Below are 9,282 nucleotides of genomic sequence, written 5' to 3'. Positions count from 1 at the left end.
AAACCAGAAGCATTTCTATTAGGAATAACAGGAAATGAAATTAATAAAAAAGAAAGGAAGTTGTTTTTATACGTGGTAACTGTAGCAAGAATTTTGTTGGCCCAAAAATGGAAGCAAGAATTACCTAAAATTGAAGAATGGAGAATGAAATTAACGGATTACGCAGAACTTGACAAATTAACAGGGAGGATCCGGAACCGACGAGACCAGAAATTCACTGAAGACTGGAATAAATTTACAGATTATATGAAAAGTATATGTGATGACCAGATAACGTTTGTAAGTTTTCAGAAAGCCCTGTGAAAATATATAGTAGAAATATTGTTTAAAAAATAAGGTAAGATAAGATATTAATGTAGTGCAATATAAAATTAAGAAATGTGGAAGAGGTGAAAAAATGGAGAATTATCAGACATGCTGATGGAAGTCCAAAAATGGATGTAGGTGATAAATTGGATGTTTTGTGTTGTATAATTTTATACTGGAAAATCAATAAAATATTTAAATTCCAAGAAAAAATATCAAAGCTGGCCAGCTCTGCATTTCAGCCGAGGGACTTCATATTTTGAGGTAATTTTAATCTGTTTTAGTGTTTTAACTTAAATATGTTTTAAAGTATGGCTGTGATTTTTTTTTTCTTGCTTTATCTTTTCATAAACCAGTTTGAGGGGGGTTTTTTTACCACTAAGTGGTGTAAAATTTATGAATATATGCCACCCTTCATCCATGCAACACAGAACTGAACTTACAGATCAGATAATAATAAATAATTAATAATAATAATAATAATAATAATAATAAATAGTAATAATTTATTATTCATACCCTGCCCATCTGGCTGGGTTTCCCCAGCCACTCTGGACAGCTCCCAATCAAATATTAAAAACACAATACAGCATTAAACATTAAAAGCTTCCCTAAACAGGGCTGCCTTCTTTTAAAAGTAGGATAGTTGCTTATTTCCTTGACATCTGATGGGACGGCGTTCCACAGGGCAGACGCTACCACCGAGAAGGCCCTCTGCCTGGTTCCCTGTAACTTGGCTTCTCGCAGCCAGAAGGCCCTCGGAGCTGGACCTCAGAAGGATGGGGCGTATTAATTCAGCGTATTGTTGTTGTTGTTGTTGTTGTTGTTGTTGTTATCTGATCCACATCATCAGCATCTCCCCCAAAGAGTCCTGGGAACTATAGTTTGTTCACAGCATTAACCTCACAGAGCTCAAACTTCCAGCACCTTTTGTTGTTGTTGAGTTGTTTAGTCGTGTCCGCCTCTTCGTGACCCCCTGGACCAGAGCACGCCAGGCACTCCTGTCTTCCACTGCCTCCCGCAGTTTGGTCAAACTCATGCTGGTCGCTTCGAGAACACTGTCCCACCATCTCGTCCTCTGTCGTCCCCTTCTCCTTGTGCCCTCCATCTTTCCCAACATCAGGGTCTTTTCCAGGGAGTCTTCTCTTCTCATGAGGTGGCCAAAGTCTTGGAGCCTCAGCTTCAGGATCTGTCCTTCCAGTGAGCACTCAGGGCTGATTTCCTTCAGAATCGAGAGGTTTGATCTTCTTCTTTTTTAAAAAATAATTTTTATTAACCGGCCAATCAAATCAAATTAAATCACATCACATAAATTCCGAATTACAAAGCTGAATTTTAAATTTTGTTGGGGAGACCCATATTTCAAGATCCGAAGGGGGATTCTGATCATCTTCTTGCGTTAATGTTCTAATCAGTCCAAACAGAGTTCATATTTCTATCCAGTCTTATCTTGCTGTTTCCACATCACATCTTGTTCATATATTTTCTCTTTTTTCTTTATGATCTCTTCTGATAGTCTCCTTATGCCGATAAACACCAATAATAATCCTGTGTGAATTTTTCCGTTCTTCCAATCCTCAAATCCAGATGGTTTCCATATATCATCGCCTTCATAGATAACATCACTCTTTCCGTCCTTAATCTCGCAAAACTGTCGCTCTTAAGTCTCTCTGAGGAGTTTCACCCAATATAAAAACAGCTCTATTTCTCTCTTTCTCCTCCCAGACTCAAGACCTCCGACAGAACTTCCCAATATGGCAACGGCATTTTTAACTGCGTCATTCCAAAGCTCTTATACATTCCACGCTCTTCTTAAAACATGCTTTGGTTCGAAAGTTTATCTCCACACAGCATTAAATCCACAGCCTTAAATCCACAGCTTAAGTCCTTAAAACGACATTTCTGACTTGTGAGGGGAGGGGATTCTTGTTTAATCACATAAGGAAAGAAAGGAAAGTTTTTTTCCCCTCCCCCATCAGTCATTTGCCATACCGAGTCTTGGCGTATCTTCTCATGATTTATACTTGTTCCTCCGACTCCTCTTGTTTTATCAGAGATCTCTTCTGTTAGCAGTCTTTACTCCCCCTCCTTCCTTGAAATATGTGCATTCCTTCATCCAAATTGTTTCTTTTGAAGTTCTTGCAGCTAGTGGCGCAGATTAGGGACGGCATCCAGGAGCACCGGAATCCCACAGGAGGGCTTTGTGCCTAGTGCTCCCATCCCCACAAATTTGGGGGTGGTATAGGGCACAGCAGGCAAGGCAGTCCCCCCCACCATCCTGGGGGGGGGGGTAGGGAGGCTAATTGCTCCCATCATAGCCTCCAAATTACCTCATGTGGGTCGGAGAGATGTTATTGTCAGCCATCTTCCGATGCGCCCCCTAGTGGCCCCCGGATAGGTTTGATCTTCTTGCAGTCCATGGGACTCTCAAGAGTCTCCTCCAGCACCATAATTCAAAAGCATAAATTCTTCGGCGATCAGCCTTCTTTATGGTCCAGTTCTCACTTCCATACATCACTATTCAGAAAACCATAGCTTTTACTATACGGACCTTTGTTGGCAAGGTGATGTCTCTACTTTTTAAGATACTGTCTAGGTTTGTCATTGCTTTCCTCCCAAGAAGCAGGCGTCTCTTAATTTCGTGGCTGCTGTCACCATCTGCAGTGATCATGGAGCCCATGAAAGTAAAATCTGTCACTGCCTCCATTTCTTCCCCTTCTATTTGACAGGAGGTGGTGGGACCAGTGGCCATGATCTTCTAACTTCTCCATTAGAAGCACACTCACGGATTTATAGGGGTACACATTAGCACATTTATTATGGCCCTTTGGGCCACCACCGCATGGGGACGGTGCTCCTCTCCTCCATTGCAGGAAAGAACACTCTGCTCCCAATGCAGGCTTCCCTGGGACGGTCGAGGAGCCAGAGGATTAAAGGCTGCCAGGTTGTGGGCACAGGTATGTGAGGGAGTATTCTTTCAACCAGTTCTAAGACACCCTGAGCATCTGATTGAAAGGTGGAGCATAAAACAGATAAAACTCACAGCGCCACCCGCGTCCCTTTTCCCCGGTACCATAAGTTCTACTAAATTCAGTGGGGATTACTCCCATTTCTTTCTACCTGATATGCTTTTATTTGTTTCTATGTTAATTTCTACATTGCCCTTTTAACAACAAAACCTTCTCAAGGCAGCATACTTAATAAAATCATCCTAAGAGACGAAATTTAAAGATTAACAAAGAGGCAAATATCAGAACATAAAAACAGGTCACAATATTCTTTAACATGGCATCTAAAATCAGGCACAGAAACCTCCCTAGCATACAAATGCAATGAATTGCACAATGTAAGTGCTGCTGCATTCAATACCCAATTCTTTGTATTCCTCTTTTGTTTGTACAGTATATTCATTCATTTTTTAATCTTACATATTAAATCCATTTCTCTAGATGCCCCTTTCTTTCTTTCTCTCTCTCTCTCTCTTGCCTCCATCATCTTAATGAAGCAGGATATTGTTTACAAAAAAACAAAAAACCTGTGCTGCAAGCCTGCAATACATTTAGGAATGCTAGTACCTGCCAGGTAAGACATCTGGTTCAGTACTGTTTACTCTGGCAGAGCATCTAGCCCAGAGTTGTCTACCCCGAAATTCTCAGGGGCCTTTCCTATTATCTGCTGCCCGGTTCCCTTTTTAAGTGATGGCCCAAGAGATTGAACTTGGGACCTCCTGCCTGCCCAGATGCGATTTTTCCTCAATTCCTTTCCCTTTAACACACCTCAAGCTTTTAGCTAGGCCACACCGGCACTGTTGCTCTACTCAGGGCTTTTCCTCCTCTGAAGAAAGAGCTTTGGAAAAATAAAAACCGACGAGAAGAGTGCCTCTGAGCATGTGCGGAGTGCCAGGCCAAGGCGCTTTCCCTAGCCTATCAAAAACACCTTCCCAGCTCCCTTCTCTGATTGGCTGCCGTCCGCCGAAGCCCCGCCTGGCTCCCTCCCATCCTTGCCCAGCATAGCGCCACGCGTACTGGGCGAGGCGGTTCTCGAGCACGTTCCCCAGCAGGTAAAGCAGCAATGCCAGTGACACCAATGGGAAGGCTTCCATCCTACGGGCCTCGCTCCCGCACTCGCCGGTGCCTTCAGGGCGAGCGTGCCCACCACTCCCTACCACTGCTGCCGGCCAGAGTGGCATCGGAGGAAGCCTTCGCCGCCAATCCAAAGAGCCAGCGGGCTCTCCGGACCGCCTTGAAAAGTGTGATTGGCGAGCTGCCTACGTGCGGCAGGCCACAAGTTGTGTTTACCTCACAGCAATTCCTCGTTCAGTGAGGCGCTTGGTTTACTTACGTTGCAATGTGAATATAAAGGTAAAGGTAAAGGTACCCCTGCCCGTACGGGCCAGTCTTGACAGACTCTAGGGTTGTGCGCTCATCTCACTCAAAGAGGCTAGGGGCCAGCGCTGTCCGCAGACACTTCCGGGTTACGTGGCCAGCATGACATCGCTGCTCTGGCGAGCCAGAGCCACACACAGAACGCCGTTTACCTTCCCGCTGGTAAGCGGTCCCTATTTATCTACTTGCACCCGGGAGTGCTTTCGAACTGCTAGGTTGGCAGGCGCTGGGACCAAACAGCGGGAGCGCACCCCGCCGCAGGGATTCGAACCGCCGACCATGCGATCGGCAAGTCCTAGGCGCTGAGGCTTTTACCCACAGCGCCACCCGCGTCCATAATGTGAATATAGACGCCCCTTTAATAAATATTTAGCAGGTCTACTCAAAAGCCCCTCTGAGCTACTCAAAAGCCCCTCTGACCCCTCAGTATGCTGTAGTGGTTAAGAGCGGTAGTCTTGTAATCTGGGGAACTGGGTTTGCTTCCCCGCTCCTCCACCTGCAGCTGCTGGGTGACCTTGGGCCAGTCACACTTCCTTGAAGTCTCTCAGCCCCACTCACCTCAAAGAGTGTTTGTTGTGGGGGAGGAAGGGAAAGGAGAATGTTAGCTGCTTTGAGACTCCTGAAGGGGAGTGAAAGGCGGGATATCAAATCCAAACTCTTCTTCTTCTTCTGAGTCAAGACAGTAGCAACTTCAGCTGCTACACACCCTACATCTAAGGTCCTCCACCCTTGCGGAACTACAATTCCCAGCACCCCTAGCAAACTACAGTTCCCAGGCTTGGGGGACGGGGGAAACCCATGCGCTTTAAATGTATGTGGTGTGTTATCAAGCCAGAATTTTTATAATTCAATGTTTTTAATCCAATTTCGACCGAGTACCGTAGCTCTGATCGGCCTTCGTCGTGGTTCTCTCCTTTCCTGCCCATTTTACCCGCACCACCGTCTTGTGAAGCGTAGTTCTGTGCAATGTCTCTACACGTGAGGGATTGAATAACCCTTTTTTGAGTTTTGGCACAAGTGTATTTGAGACCCAGACACCAATGGAATGAGAAAGGAAGATGGAAGAGACAAACTGGGGCATCAAGAAACTCATCAAGAGAACCACGAGTTCCACGCAGGCGTCTGGTCTCATCACGTATAACGTAGCAGCATAGATATATATGGGATCAGCCTAAGGGACAGTGGTTTTTTGGGCGACAGCCACATTCTAAAGAGTTTCTGACTCTGGCATCATGATTGTCATTAAACCATTCAACTTCGCATCCCAATAAACCAAATGCTTTGTTTCCGTTGAAGTCTTGAGTCTGTAGTTTTCACTGGTTATGCTTCCTTCCTTGTTTTGGTGGGTTAATGGAGGACCAGGTTAGTGCTGGTGTTTTGGCATGGGATGCCCTGACCTCGACTGGGTCTCCAACTTTAACATGAGTTTATTGTCATATTATTTTCTAATTTATGCCTTGTGATTTGAAGAAATCAGAGAAACTTCACTGTTCTCAAGTTGTTACATTTTATGAATTATAATAGAATATATGGTGGCAACCAGGTAATGGAAATGATTGACTTGGCTTTCTTCATAGCTCCCCCCCTCTGAGCAGTGGTTGAGTGGCCTGCATTAAGACAGTCTGAGAAGTGTGGGTTAAAGGAGACAGCTGCATTAAAAGATTTAGAAAATAAGGCACTCATTTCAATCTGCACACCCGCTCTTGTATAGTAAAAGTATCTCTTTCCCATCCAACCCAAAATTGTTTTAATGCATTTCATTTCATCTATAATTGCACTACATAAATGGCTTTTATCTTCTTAATAAATTTTCGCTATACAGGGAGGTTTTAAAAAAATATTTGAACATTGATGTTACTCATGATGCATGTTCTCATGTCGTCAAGGAAATTGATGTATGGAAATCAAGGAAATTGATGTATGGGAAAAGGAAATATTTTAGGAGTAGCTTAAGTTGTGTGGTTGCTTTGTTTATGTATTGACTTGCCCTTTCATGGCGCATTTCTGTCCTGAAAGACACCCAATTTGGTTTTAAGCTACATCTTCAGCCCTTTAAGGACACTGGTACTAACTATACAGAGTGCCAAATTTGGAATACTTTGGGGGGAAACTTCACCAATAACATCCCTCAGTGAGGGTTCACGTGCATCATTCTAGACTACTTTCAAAGAGAGCCTTGGCTCCTTTATGAGAAGGAAAAGATGTATCTGGTCTTTATTTCTCTTTCCTTGTTATATTTATTGTTAAGAACAATTCAAATTGCATTCATTAATGAGGCTAAAGCACACCGACAAATGTCAATTTTCCGCACACAGTTTTAATACTGTTTGGTTGGGAAGCTTTGGGGAGTTTGTACAAATCTAAGGGAAGAAAAGAACGTAAGACTATTTCTCTGAGCACCAGAAATAGTTAGGAGCACACCTGGAAAAGAAAAGGAAACAATGGCTAATTCTCAGCAGGTGCTTCATAGATTAAAGTCATTGTGTATTTTTATTTTTTAAACTGTTTGTGCAGTTTTCTGGTTTAGTGCCAATTCAAGGGCTTAAAAGATAATAATAATACATATGTGGCTATGCTCCAGAGCACTGAACAAGTTAGTAGCATGACTGGAGAAGAAATTCTAGTTGTTTCGAGTTTGGGGCATATATGGAGCCGATTGTTTAATTTTGCCATCTAGTGTCCCTTTAGCGAAAATGAATCTGCCTTTCCCCCCTTTAGGCCTGGGGTGGTGTATTTATGATGCATACCATCCTCCTAGCTCTCCTGTACCTGCTTCTGCTGAACCTGCTTCTGAAGCTGCTTCAGCTGAATCTGCTTCGTCTCAACTGCCTTAACTGCTTTGCTTCTGAAGCATTGCACTGGAATTCTCTGGCGTCTCCATGGACACTGGAACCCAGGCATTATAACACAAATGGCTGCAAATCCCAGGCAACCAAACAGGGATCTTCCCAATTTGTGGGTCAAAGTAAACCTCCCCAGCGGTCTGTTTAACTTTGGCCCACAAGGCCATTTTTCCACCTGGTCTCACTCACCTGGTCTATGGGAGATGATGAACTGGGCAGGACTTTTGGATCCATCTTCAGTTATCTGCATAGACTCAGTATCCACTCACTGTGTGCTTTCTCCAACTCCACTGATTCCCTCAGATTTGGGGGCATTTGGGGACAGCACTCCACTGGTTTCTTTTCCTCAGCCTTCGTTGGTTAATTAGTTGAAATGTCAATTTGCTCAGAGCCCCCCTGTAGCATTCTTCCACACGCCCCCACCTCTCCCACCTGCCCTCCAAGTCTGGCAAGAGAGAGAGCGTTGTGTGCAGAAGCGGTTTTTTCAGAACAGAACACAACAGAACCAGTAGATGCTGCCACCACTTCCTTATCTTAGGACAGCCCAGAAGAATAACCTAAGGAAGGGGATTACTCTTCAGCATTACTGGGCTGCCCCACCCTGTAACACTTTTCGTGACACAGGCAGAAATTCAACCGGTTTGGTAGGTGACTAAGTGGTCATGCGTTAGACTTACCCAGCAGAAGGCACAAAAGACAAAACCAGGAAAAAATCCTTTCCCCAAAATTTATTTAAAAAACAATATTATTCAAACTTAAAAGTTGGCACATCTCTTACAAGTTTCAAACAGCAAAATAAAAACATTGTTTAACATCACAAACTAAAACAAACTCACAACGAGAACAAAGGAGACTTAGAATAGTTTGTAAGGTTCTTGGCTGATTCCGCATTCCAGGACATCAGGCAGGCACTCTACATCACAAAGATTGTGCATATGAATGTAGAGATGATGGCGGCTGCTGGCAAGATGGTTAGCCTGGCATGATGGGCAGCTGCAAGTTGCAAACTCAGTTCCCTAAGATTTTATCCCTTGGGACCCCACGGGTATTCGTATTCGAACTCAAGGACCAATCAGTTCTTCTGATTAATTAAGAATCGCCAATGATTACACAGAAGGGCGATAACTCAGCTTGTTAGAGGAGTTTGATGGCTCTATTCACACAGAAACAACATCTTAGATAACCAGGTGTTAAGGCACACAAATCAACTAAAAAGCCTCTTTCCTGCAGATGGAGGAGATAACTTATTCACACTTTCAGAGCCAAGAAGTCTACGGTTAAAGAAACAGATACACATTCCCCATAATTTTCTAGTCTTTGGTTCTCCCACAATGCCTTTCCTTAGCTTGACCAAAGTTTGTCTTGCTCAGATTTCTTAACATCACTCCACCCCCACTCCACCCCGTTTTAAATCCTTTCCCCCCTGGGTGCGAAAGGAGAGAAAGGGGGGGCTATCTCAGCAAGAAGTCCCATTCCTTCCAAAGGGAAGCAAAACGACGACTTCAAGGCTTTCTGTGCCTACTGGTGGAACTAAAGCCTTTTGCCTTCCATCCCTGGCAATCCCCCAGAATGGCTTCTTTATGCCCTCACTGCTAGCAGGGCAGCCAGAGCAAGAGACCCTCTACCTTCGAGAGAGGGTCTCCAGAGCAGGTGTCCCTCTTTGCAGGTGAACGTCCCTCTCCTGATAGGCTGGAGGAACCTGTTACAGAAAAATATAGGTGCAAGGCTGCTCAGTCACCAGCTTGTCG

Source organism: Podarcis tiliguerta, assembly GCF_965153285.1.
Source record: "Podarcis tiliguerta genome assembly, chromosome: 6".
Taxonomy (NCBI): domain Eukaryota; kingdom Metazoa; phylum Chordata; class Lepidosauria; order Squamata; family Lacertidae; genus Podarcis; species Podarcis tiliguerta.
Note: the sequence above shows the minus strand (reverse complement) of the source record.